General features: G+C 44.7%; 1 pseudogene across 1 annotated transcript in view; it reads right to left on the minus strand.

The window, feature by feature from the left end:
- Window positions 1-371: 371 nt before the first annotated feature.
- The window catches only part of LOC311115267 (receptor tyrosine-protein kinase erbB-4-like), a 57,474-nt pseudogene continuing 45,345 nt past the window's right edge, over window positions 372-12,500 (minus strand). Inside the window, exons 8-10 of the transcript XR_014615304.1 lie at window positions 4,435-4,561; window positions 1,650-1,723; window positions 372-464 (exon numbers count right to left, since the gene is read on the minus strand). The product of XR_014615304.1 is annotated as a receptor tyrosine-protein kinase erbB-4-like (transcript). The remainder of the gene's footprint in view (window positions 465-1,649; window positions 1,724-4,434; window positions 4,562-12,500) is intronic.

Raw genomic sequence — 12,500 nt, forward strand, 5'->3', positions numbered from 1 at the left:
TGTGAGTATGCATATACTACACTGTCTGACTGTTTTAAACCCCTATATTGGTGTATATCAGGGGTAGGCAAACTAGATTCAGCCCCTAACATAATTATAATCATTTATACACTGCAAACTGACCACAACTTAGCCCAAAAAGAGGTTGTATTTGAAAATAACAATCATTTCATACCTTGATTATATTGAGACACCATCACATATGTCTCTTTTTAATTTGTGGGAATACTTGGGAACAGATTTCCTAAATACATTTTTTTTTTTAAATACCTGGTGATTTTACAGTCTTTTTGACGCAAAACTAAAATCATAAAATCATAATAATAAAATGTACTATATGGTAATTAATGAGGTTGATTTCTGACTGTTACCTGTACAGTGATCTCCCACCGATGGTTGCCAGATTGGAGAAGACACTGAGGTCTGTCATGTTCTCTCTGGCCAGGACTGGATATTGAGGAAACCTTGAGGAGAAAATGGCAACCCAATGAGAACATCACACACATGCTGACGTACAAAGACAACCACACACTCATTATAAAAACTCATTAAGTTCAATGTCTTTATGTGCTTTTGATGCCGCCTGAATGAAGATCACAAAAAGAATGGCTTGACTGTCTAGTACAGATGGAGGATCTTAATTTGATCACTCTTTTGTTGCTGAGAATTGTCCTGCACAGCAGGAAATGCAAACTTGTAATTTCCATTTTAAAATGTCAGACTTGATTTGCCCTTACAAAAAATATATCAACCCCTACAAAAAATTTCCATTCATTATAATCCACATAATAATTCACATTTCCTGTTGCTGCAAGATTATTTTCCTGCTGTAGCAAACTTGCTCAAATTAAGATCTTACATGTGTAGAACTTTGAAAGGTTTATCATGATGAGAAAACACTGAATCTGAATGGTAGCATAACAACTCTGTCTTTATTACACCACAGAGAAGAACTGAATGTTCTCCTATTTGATGAAGGAGCTATTTAGAGGGGGAAGTTACACTTTCATTGCTTTTATGTGCTTCTTACAAGGATCCCATTTCTTTAAAGGAAATGTATCGGATAAAGACAATATCCAACTGATTAGCTGAATGAGCTTAACATCACTGGGCATAATACGACTGTTGCATGTGCCTTAATGATAGATAATATCAAATGCGTTTAGGGTTTTGTGTGTTTGTGTGTGTGTATGTGTGTGTGCGCGAGCATGTCTGTATGTGCGTGCATGTATGTGCCCATTAAAGAGGATAGCATAGGCCCTGCCTTGGAGAGAGATTGGTCATTGCTCTTTATTATTGCCCTGGATTTCATTATGAAAAATGAAGTTTCACTCCATTAGCTATTTGCCTCAACCGCGAGTTACAGGGTTTAATATGACAAAAGGTTTTACAGATGAAGTACAGCTCATCCCTTTTATACAAGTCCTAATGGGCATTATCAGATGAATACATAACACACACACACACACACACACAAACACACACACACACACACACACAAACACACACACTCAGCCCAACTCCAGATACAATAACAGAGTCTATACATTCCTTCTCTTGCTCTCTCACTCTCTTGGGTATAAATGTTTCCTCCAATGTCCTCCCAGCAGCTGAGTGTGTGTGTGTGTGTGCATGCGTGTGTGTCTCACCTGTGATCTCTCTCACTGTGCGGAACGCGTTGAGCCGCTCCGGGTCCAAGGCCCCTATACCATGGTACATGTCCCTATGGCCCATCAGAGAGAACAGAAGAGAGAGAGAGAGAGAGAGAGAGAGAGGAGAGAGAGAGAGAGAGAGAGAGAGAGAGAGAGAGAGAGAGAGAGAGGAGAGAGAGAGAGAGAGAGAGAGAGAGAGAGAGAGAGAGAGAGAATTAAATTGAATTGAAATGAGAAAGAGAGCGAGAGAGAGAGATTGAATTTAATTGAGAGAGGAGAGAGAGAGAAAGAGAGAGAGAGAGAGACTCTCTGCGTCCCACTATCTATATGTGTCTGCATGTGCATAACATGCCAAGGAACCTTTGACCTGAACCTTTGACCTGACCTATTCCACCCTTTAGTCTGTGTGAATGAGAGATCGTCCTGTAGTGTCGTGTTGGCTGAAGCGAGGGTGGGCTGCAACGCAGTCGGGGAGGGGGTGGGGAGGGGTGGTGTTGGGGGAGGAGGAGGAGGAGGGGGAAGTCGGTGGATGCTGATTTGTGACTACCTGTGCAGTAAGCTTACTGCACTGTTGTTGAACACTTACAATGGACACTAACACTACCAGCTGGAGTAAGGTAAAGTAACACTTACAATGGACACTAACACTACCAGCTGGAGTAAGGTAAAGTAACACTTACAATGGACACTAACACTACCAGCTGGAGTAAGGTAAAGTAACACTTACAATGGACACTAACACTACCAGCTGGAGTAAGGTAAAGTAACACTTACAATGGACACTAACACTACCAGCTGGAATAAGGTAAAGTTGTCCCTAGACACTGATCTCAAATCAAATCAAATCAAACTTTATTGGTCACGTGCACAGGATACAGGTTTAAACGGTGCAGTGAAATGCTAACTCTGCTCAACAATGCAGTACAATATCAATATTAATATCCGGTTTGTGATCCTAAGATCCATTCTTTGTTTGGTTGTGTTGGTTAGGGTAAGGGTTTGGTTGTGTTGGTTAGGGTAAGGGTAACGGTTTGGTTGTGTTGGTAAGGTAAGGGTTTGGTTGTATTGGTTAGGGTAAGGGTTAGGTTGTGTTGGTTAGGGTAAGGGTTAGGTTGTGTTGCTTAGGGTAAGGGTTGGTTGTGTTGGTTAGGGTAAGGGTTTGGTTGTGTTGGTTAGGGTAAGGGTTTGGTTGTGTTGGTTAGGGTAAGGGTAAGGGTTTGGTTGTGTTGGTTAGGGTAAGGGTAAGGGTTTGGTTGTGTTGGTTAGGGTAGGGGTAAGGGTTTGGTTGTGTTGGTTAGGGTAAGGGTTTGGTTGTATTGGTAAGGTAAGGGTTTGGTTGTATTGGTTAGGGTAAGGGTTTGGTTGTGTTGGTTAGGGTAAGGGTTTGGTTGTGTAGGTTAGGTTAGGGTAAAGGTTTGGTTGTGCTGGTTAGGGTAAGGGTTTGGTTGTGTAGGTTAGGTTAGGGTAAGGGTTTGGTTGTGCTGGTTAGGGTAAGGGTTTGGTTGTGTAGGTTAGGTTAGGGTAAAGGTTTGGTTGTGCTGGTTAGGGTAAGGGTTTGGTTGTGTAGGTTAGGTTAGGGTAAGGGTTTGGTTGTGCTGGTTAGGGTAAGGGTTTGGTTGTGTAGGTTAGGTTAGGGTAAAGGTTTGGTTGTGCTGGTTAGGGTAAGGGTTTGGTTGTGTAGGTTAGGTTAGGGTAAGGGTTTGGTTGTGCTGGTTAGGGTAAGGGTTTGGTTGTGTAGGTTAGGTTAGGGTAAAGGTTTGGTTGTGCTGGTTAGGGTAAGGGTTTGGTTGTGTAGGTTAGGTTAGGGTAAAGGTTTGGTTGTGCTGGTTAGGGTAAGGGTTTGGTTGTGTAGGTTAGGTTAGGGTAAAGGTTTGGTTGTGTTGGTTAGGGTAAGGGTTTGGTTGTGTAGGTTAGGTTAGGGTAAAGGTTTGGTTGTGCTGGTTAGGGTAAAAGGCCATTCATGGAGGCTCCGTACGGAGGGTTTGATGGAATTGCGGAGCCTCCGGAGCCTTGTGGAGGCCAAATCCAGCTGCGTTCCGCATCGCCGTGCGCCTCCCAAATGTTGTAATAATGTGGAGGGCCCCGTATAGCTCCGCATTGACATGATTGGGGGCGGGAGGTCCTGTATAAAGGCAAACTCACTTCCTTGACAACTTCCTTCACAACAGCTTTGCGCTGCTCGGCAAAGCGCAAGAAGTATGAATGCTCTGACTTCTGCGGAGGCCGCATCGCAGTTAAAGCTGCACGGCAACTGCAGATGACGGATTGACCATGCAGAGCCTTTAAGGGCTCATGGCTCTACCGTAAAACACGCTGTCTCAGGCATCTTGTTACAAGTGTGAGGAACACAAAGACTGAATACATGGTAGTGTGTGATATAATTAAGCAATAAAGCCAGAGGAGGTGTGTATATTGGCCAATATGCCACGGCTGTCAGCCAATCAGCATTCAGGGCTCGAACCACCCAGTTTATAATTAAGCAATAAAGCCAGAGTACGTGTGTATATTGGCCAATATACCATGGCTAAGGGCTGTACTTATGTACAACGCGAAGCAGAGTAGCTGGATACAGCCCTTAGACGTGGTATATTGGCCATATACCACACCCCCTCAGGCCTGATTGTTTAATTATATACTGGTTACCAAGGTAATTAGAGCAGTAAACAAGTATTTATGCATCATACCAGTGGTATATTGTCTGATATACACACGGCTGTAATGGTGTTTCAGCCAATCAGCATCCAGGACCCAAACTACCAGGTTTATAATAAACAGTACATACCCTTTGATGCCGGTGATGAGGAAGATGAGGTTGCCGTTGATCTTGGTGCAGTTGACAAACATCTCTATGTTGCTGGCATCCACCGTCTGGGCTGTCTGCAGGCTGCCAGTCCCTATGCCATCACACACTGGAACACACACACACACACACACACACACACACACACACACACACACACACACACACACACACACACACACACACAGTATTAACATTTCTGCAACATTCCTCTGTCCAAGTCACAAGCTCCTTACAGTTCCAAAGGTTTACAAGCACACATACAGTAGATCAAACCCACTGTCCTACCAACGACCTTGGCATTTCTTTGACTAATGAGTTCCGTGGTCAAGGATGGATGCTCTCTAAAGTATTTTCCTTATAAACTCATTATTTGGTGCATTGGCAAGGGCCTTTCCCCCGTCTCGACACATTCAGATTCCTCTGATGACTTGGAAGACTTACAAAAGCATGAGCCAACGGTAGCGTCCTAAATGGCCCTCTATTCCTTATGTAGTGCACTCCTTTTGACCTGTAGGGTACCCACAGGGCTCTGGTCAAAAGTAGTGCACTATATAGGGGACAGGGAACCATTTGGGCCGTAGCAATCTGAGCCAATTCCCGCCGGCTAATGAATTCATTACATCGGCATTAATTACACTTAAAGACTGGTTGTGGAGCCAAGTGTTTCTGACAGAGGCCTGACCGTGATGAATACGGCTGGCATTAACTGGTGTAACCCAATTTTGGATTGTGATTTATATGAGCCAATTCAATACCTGAAATGTTAATTTGTTATCATTTCCCACAGTTCCTCTGGGCCATCCCTCATTACCCCACCCGGCCCCCTGACAGTATAATCAAGAGATGGTACAGACATCAGGATTGGGGAGGAGACAGAGAAGGAAGGGATGGTACAGACATCAGGATTGGTTAAGAGACAGCAGTGGTGTAAAGTGCTTTAGTAAAAATACTTTCAAGTACTACTTAAGTAGTTATTTTGGGTATCTGTACTTTACTTTACTATTTTACTTTTACTTCACTACATTCCTAAAGAAAATCATGTACTTTTTACTCCATACATTTTCCCTGACACGCAAAAGTACTCGTTACATTTTGAATGCTTAGCAGGACAAGAAAATGGTCCAATTCACACACTTATCAAGAGAACATTCCTGGTCATCCCTACTACTTCTGATCTGGCGGATTCACTAAACACAAATGCTTTGTTTGTAAATTAAGTCTGAGTGTTGGAGTGTGCCCCTGGCTATCTGTAGATTTTTTTTAAATAAGAAAATGGTGCAGTGTGGTTTGCTTAATATAAGGAATTTGAAATGATTCATACTTTTACTTTTGATACTCAAGTACATTTAAAACCAAATACCTTTAGACTTTTCCTCAAGCAGTATTTTACTGGGTGACTTTCACGTTTACTTGAGTAATTTTCTATTACAGTTTTTTCTGAATGCTTAAGCGCTAATCGTGATTCTTGTAGCACAATTTCTAAAACTATTAATACGTATAGCAAAACCACTCACTGAGTTTGCAAAACTAAAAGCACAAACACTGCTTTGCACTCAGTTTACAATTTTGTAACACACACTTTGCAAAACTGTAGGCACAATTCACTGCACAACACTCTTTTTGCAGAACTTTAAACACAACTCACTGCTTACACTCAATTACCAAATTTCCAACACACTCCTAGCAAAATTATACACATGTATGGCTATCATTAACACTATTTTGCCAACTGTCTGGCACACTTGCACATGTGAAAACTGTTGTAGATAATTAGTTCACTTTGCAATCAGCCTAAGCACTATAAATAAGCCACAGGTAAGCTGTCTGTGTGGAGTACAATGGAAGGAGCAGTAAGAGGGAGAAGAGTGAGAATCAGAGGAGGCCGAGGAGGCCGAGGGAGAGGACGTGGAGTTGAAGAAGTTGGAGGAAGAGGACGTGGAGTTGAAGAAGCGAGAGGGTTAGAGGAAGTTAGAGGAAGAGGACAAGGAGGAGCAAGAAGAGGACGAGGAGGGGAAAGAGGAAGGGTAAGAAGAGTAAGAAATAGAATAACTGATGACATCAGAGCTACAATAGTGGACCATGTCATCAACCATGGGATGACCCTGAGGGAAGCTGGCCAACGGGTTCAGCCTAATTTGAGCCGCTACACTGTGGCAAGCATCATTAGGACATTTCGAAATGAGAATCGGTAACTACTTTGTAGCACTGCCATACTCTAATGAGAAACACAACAGTACCATACATGCAAAAATACTGAAATTGTTACTTTACAGAATTGCTAGACGTCCAGATGTTGGGGGCAGAGGAAGAATGTTCACTCCAGAGCAAGAGACCCATATAGTGAACATGGTGATTGCCAATAATGCAATAAGACTGCGCGAAATACAGCAGCGCATAATTGATAATGACACCATCTTTCAAAATATACACAGTGTAAGTATTTCTGCACTAAGTCGTGTACTTGCGCGCCACAGAATAAGAATGAAGCAAATTTACAGAGTTCCTTTCGAGAGAAACACAGAACGTGTAAAGCAACTGCGATATGACTATGTGCAGGTAAGCTATAGTGTCATTGGTTCTGAATTTGGAAGTGCATACTGTAGTGCTGTGCATGGGCCTGATGTGTTGCATTTGTTTTGTCTTGTCCAGAGAGTGATGGAACTAGAAGAAGATGCCATGGGACATGAGCTACTTTTTGTAGATGAGGCCGGTTTTAACCTCAGTAAAACCAGGAGACGTGGCAGGAACATTATTGGACACCGTGCCATCATCAATGTCCCAGGACAACGTGGTGGTAACATAACCATGTGTGCAGCTATAAGCCAAAATGGTGTTGTTCACCATCATGCAACCTTAGGCCCATACAACACTGCACACATTATTGCATTCCTGGACACCTTACATGACATGCTCACTGTTCAGAGACCAGAGCATACCCGATATGTCATCATATGGGACAATGTTAGTTTCCATAGGGCTGCTTTGGTCCGCAACTGGTTTACAGACCACCCATTCTTCATGGCACTCAACCTCCCTCCATACTCTCCATTCTTAAATCCCATCGAGGAGTTCTTCTCTGCCTGGCGCTGGAAAGTGTACGACCGTCATCCTCATCAACAGGTAGCCCTTTTACAGGCAATGAAGGAGGCATGTGGAGATATTGACCAGGCATCATGTCAGGCCTGGATACGGCATTCAAGGAGATATTTTCCCCGGTGCCTTGGACTGGAGGATATCTCATGCGATGTGGACGAAATTTTGTGGCCGGACCCAGAAAGACGACATAATGTAGGCTGATTGTTTTTCATTTTTTTGTGAAATTACTATTTTGTGTTCTGACTTTGTCTTGGTTTTGATGAGTGTGAATAAACACCAATACTTGAAGTTTGGATCCTTGTATGTTTACATGACACTATGACAAAAGTATGACCTCAAATTGACATCTGTACACAGAGAAAGCAAAAGCCAGATGTGTTTTGTATTCATACCATCAGTGTGTAGTTGGCACATTGTGTGCTTAGTAGATGATGGCTTGTGTTTACTGTTTGATACGAAAACACAATTTTTAAGAAGGTGTGAAGAGTTAATCTAGCTGTGTTCGCTTTTGCAAGAGAACTACAATGTTTTGATAATTGGGTGAAAGGTTTTCTTATTTGTGTGTAGAGTTTTGCAAAAATAGCCAATAGTTACAAAAAATGTGCTTAACCAATCAGAAAAAACTGTAACGTATCTTTACTTTTACTCAAGTATGACGTTTGGGTAGACATATATGGGATGAGACAGAGAGGTAAGGGGTGGTATATGGGAGGAGACAGAGGGGTAAGGGGTGGTATATGGGAGGAGACAGAGAGGTAAGGGGTGGTATATGGGAGGAGACAGAGAGGTAAGGGGTGGTATATGGGATGAGACAGAGAGGTAAGGGGTGGTATATGGGAGGAGACAGAGGGGTAAGGGGTGGTATATGGGAGGAGACAGAGGGGTAAGGGGTGGTACAGTGGGGGAAAAAAGTATTTAGTCAGCCACCAATTGTGCAAGTTCTCCCACTTAAAAATATGAGAGAGGCCTGTAATTTTCATCATAGGTACACGTCAACTATGACAGACAAAATGAGATTTTTTTCTCTCCAGAAAATCACATTGTAGGATTTTTTATGAATTTATTTGCAAATTATGGTGGAAAATAAGTATTTGGTCAATAACAAAAGTTTCTCAATACTTTGTTATATACCCTTTGTTGGCAATGACACAGGTCAAACGTTTTCTGTAAGTCTTCACAAGGTTTTCACACACTGTTGCTGGTATTTTGGCCCATTCCTCTATGCAGATCTCCTCTAGAGCAGTGATGTTTTGGGGCTGTCGCTGGGCAACACGGACTTTCAACTCCCTCCAAAGATTTTCTATGGGGTTGAGATCTGGAGACTGGCTAGGCCACTCCAGGACCTTGAAATGCTTCTTACGAAGCCACTCCTTCGTTGCCCGGGCGGTGTGTTTGGGATCATTGTCATGCTGAAAGACCCAGTCACGTTTCATCTTCAATGCCCTTGCTGATGGAAGGAGGTTTTCACTCAAAATCTCACGATACATGGCCCCATTCATTCTTTCCTTTACACGGATCAGTCGTCCTGGTCCCTTTGCAGAAAAACAGCCCCAAAGCATGATGTTTCCACCCCCATGCTTCACAGTAGGTATGGTGTTCTTTGGATGCAACTCAGCATTCTTTGTCCTCCAAACACGACCAGTTGAGTTTTTACCAAAAAGTTATATTTTGGTTTCATCTGACCATATGACATTCTCCCAATCCTCTTCTGGATCATCCAAATGCACTCTAGCAAACTTCAGACGGGCCTGGACATGTACTGGCTTAAGCAGGGGGACACGTCTGGCACTGCAGGATTTGAGTCCCTGGCGGCGTAGTGTGTTACTGATGGTAGGCTTTGTTACTTTGGTCCCAGCTCTCTGCAGGTCATTCACTAGGTCCCCCCGTGTGGTTCTGGGATTTTTGCTCACCGCTCTTGTGATCATTTTGACCCCACGGGGTGAGATCTTGCGTGGAGCCCCAGATCGAGGGAGATTATCAGTGGTCTTGTATGTCTTCCATTTCCTAATAATTGCTCCCACAGTTGATTTCTTCAAACCAAGCTGCTTACCTATTGCAGATTCAGTCTTCCCAGCCTGGTGCAGGTCTACAATTTTGTTTCTGGTGTCCTTTGACAGCTCTTTGGTCTTGGCCATAGTGGAGTTTGGAGTGTGACTGTTTGAGGTTGTGGACAGGTGTCTTTTATACTGATAACAAGTTCAAACAGGTGCCATTAATACAGGTAACGAGTGGAGGACAGAGGAGCCTCTTAAAGAAGAAGTTACAGGTCTGTGAGAGCCAGAAATCTTGCTTGTTTGTAGGTGACCAAATACTTATTTTCCACCATAATTTGCAAATAAATTCATTAAAAATCCTACAATGTGATTTTCTGGATTTTTTTCCTCCATTTGTCTGTCATAGTTGACGTGTACCTATGATGAAAATTACAGGCCTCTCTCATCTTTTTAAGTGGGAGAACTTGCACAATTGGTGGCTGACTAATTACTTTTTTCCCCCACTGTATATGGGAGGAGACAGAGGGGTAAGGGTTGGGGAAAAAAGTAATTAGTAAGGGGTGGTATATGGGAGGAGACAGAGAGGTAAGGGGTGGTATATGGGAGGAGACAGAGGGGTAAGGGGTGGTATATGGGAGGAGACAGAGAGGTAAGGGGTGGTATATGGGAGGAGACAGAGAGGTAAGGGGTGGCATATGGGAGGAGACAGAGAGGTAAGGGGTGGCATATGGGAGGAGACAGGGGGTAAGGGGTGGTATATGGGAGGAGACAGAGGGGTAAGGGGTGGTATATGGGAGGAGACAGAGGGGTAAGGGGTGGTATATGGGAGGAGACAGAGAGGTAAGGGGTGGTATATGGGAGGAGACAGAGAGGTAAGGGGTGGTATATGGGAGGAGACAGAGAGGTAAGGGGTGGTATATGGGAGGAGACAGAGAGGTAAGGGGTGGTATATGGGAGGAGACAGAGAGGTAAGGGGTGGTATATGGGAGGAGACAGAGGGGTAAGGGGTGGTTTATGGGAGGAGACAGAGGGGTAAGGGGTGGTATATGGGAGGAGACAGAGAGGTAAGGGGTGGTATATGGAAGGAGACAGAGGGGTAAGGGGTGGTATATGGGAGGAGACAGAGAGGTAAGGGGTGGTATATGGGAGGAGACAGAGGGGTAAGGGGTGGTATATGGGAGGAGACAGAGAGGTAAGGGGTGGCATATGGGAGGAGACAGAGAGGTAAGGGGTGGCATATGGGAGGAGACAGAGGGGTAAGGGGTGGTATATGGGAGGAGACAGAGGGGTAAGGGGTGGTATATGGGAGGAGACAGAGGGGTAAGGGGTGGTATATGGGAGGAGACAGAGAGGTAAGGGGTGGTATATGGGAGGAGACAGAGAGGTAAGGGGTGGTATATGGGAGGAGACAGAGAGGTAAGGGGTGGTATATGGGAGGAGACAGAGAGGTAAGGGGTGGTATATGGGAGGAGACAGAGAGGTAAGGGGTGGTATATGGGAGGAGCCAGAGGGGTAAGGGGTGGTATATGGGAGTAGACAGAGAGGTAAGGGGTGGTATATGGGAGGAGACAGAGGGGTAAGGGGTGGTATATGGGAGGAGACAGAGAGGTAAGGGGTGGTATATGGGAGGAGACAGAGGGGTAAGGGGTGGTATATGGGAGGAGACAGAGAGGTAAGGGGTGGTATATGGGAGGACACAGAGGGGTAAGGGGTGGTATATGGGAGGAGACAGAGAGGTAAGGGGTGGTATATGGGAGGAGACAGAGGGGTAAGGGGTGGTATATGGGAGGAGACAGAGGGGTAAGGGGTGGTATATGGGAGGAGACAGAGGGGTAAGGGGTGGCATATGGGAGGAGACAGAGGGGTAAGGGGTGGTATATGGGAGGAGACAGAGAGGTAAGGGGTGGTATATGGGAGGAGCCAGAGGGGTAAGGGGTGGTATATGGGAGGAGACAGAGAGGTAAGGGGTGGTATATGGGAGGAGACAGAGGGGTAAGGGGTGGTATATGGGAGGAGACAGAGAGGTAAGGGGTGGTATATGGGAGGACACAGAGGGGTAAGGGGTGGTATATGGGAGGAGACAGAGAGGTAAGGGGTGGTATATGGGAGGAGCCAGAGGGGTAAGGGGTGGTATATGGGAGGAGACAGAGAGGTAAGGGGTGGTATATGGGAGGAGACAGAGGGGTAAGGGGTGGTATATGGGAGGAGACAGAGAGGTAAGGGGTGGTATATGGGAGGAGACAGAGGGGTAAGGGGTGGTATATTTACATTTACATTTTTGTCATTTAGCAGACGCTCTTATCCAGAGCGACTTACAGTTAGTGAATACATATTTTATATATATATATATATATATATATATATTTTTAATACTGGCCCCCCATGGGAAACGAACCCACAACCCTGGCGTTGCAAACGCCATGCTCTATCAACTGAGCTACATATCCCTGCCGGCCATTCCCTCCCCTACCCTGGACGACGCTGGGCCAATTGTGCGCCGCCCATGAGTCTCCCGGTCGCGGCCGGCTGCGACAGAGCCTGGATTCGAACCAGGATCTCTAGTGGCACACTTAGACCACTGCGCCACTCAGGAGCTCAGGAGACAGAGAGGTAAGGGGTGGTATAGACATAAAATAATGAAGAGTGGAATAAGTATGGAATTGGGGAAGGTTTAAGAAACGTTCAGTACTACTGGGACAAATGTGAGTTCTGGTATGAGGGTACCTTTGGGGCAGGTGTCAATGGTTTGTGGTACCTTTGGGACAGATGTCATTATGGGGGTACAGTATGTAGGTACCTTTGGGACAGATGTCATTATGGGGGTAATGTATGCTGGTACCTTTGGGACAGATGTCATTATGGGGTTAATGTATGTAGGTACCTTTGGGACAGATGTCATTATGGGGGTAATGTATGCTGGTACCTTTGGGACAGATATCATTATGGGGGTAATGT

This window comes from Coregonus lavaretus (genome assembly GCF_964263955.1).
Source record: "Coregonus lavaretus genome assembly, contig: HAP1_SCAFFOLD_3139, whole genome shotgun sequence".
NCBI lineage: Eukaryota > Metazoa > Chordata > Actinopteri > Salmoniformes > Salmonidae > Coregonus > Coregonus lavaretus.